The sequence below is a fragment of the Periplaneta americana genome, chromosome 8 (assembly GCF_040183065.1).
Source record: "Periplaneta americana isolate PAMFEO1 chromosome 8, P.americana_PAMFEO1_priV1, whole genome shotgun sequence".
Classification (NCBI taxonomy): Eukaryota; Metazoa; Arthropoda; class Insecta; order Blattodea; family Blattidae; genus Periplaneta; species Periplaneta americana.
Window position 1 is genome coordinate 147,987,858 of NC_091124.1, and position 341 is coordinate 147,988,198.

At 43.7% G+C, this 341-nt stretch overlaps 1 non-coding gene across 1 annotated transcript; it reads left to right on the forward strand.

The window, feature by feature from the left end:
- The first annotated feature begins 34 nt into the window (after positions 1–34).
- Positions 35–107, forward strand: TRNAY-AUA (transfer RNA tyrosine (anticodon AUA)). Its single transcript has one exon. It is a non-coding gene; the product is annotated as a tRNA-Tyr (tRNA).
- The last annotated feature ends 234 nt before the right edge of the window (positions 108–341 follow it).

Genomic DNA, 341 nt, shown 5'->3' on the forward strand with positions numbered 1-341 from the left:
AGGAGGAAGATTCGATCCGGTGCTGTGGATTGATTTCGGCGTAGCTCAGTGGTCAGAGCACTTGGTACATAGAACCAAGGACCCGGGTTCGATCCCCGGCGCCGGAGCATATTTTTCTCCTCAAATATTAACCTAAAAATAAGTTAAAACGTACTGTATTACCACATTTGCACTTGACATCTCTTCTATATAGTCCTCCTCTAGCTCTCGTAACAGATGTAGTAAGATGGGGATGCGTAACCAAAGGGAATTCCAGGACAGCATGCATGTCAGAATATGAAATTTCTGACACAGAAAAAATAACTGAAAATTTGTCTCTAACACTCAGTGGTGGCTCCTGC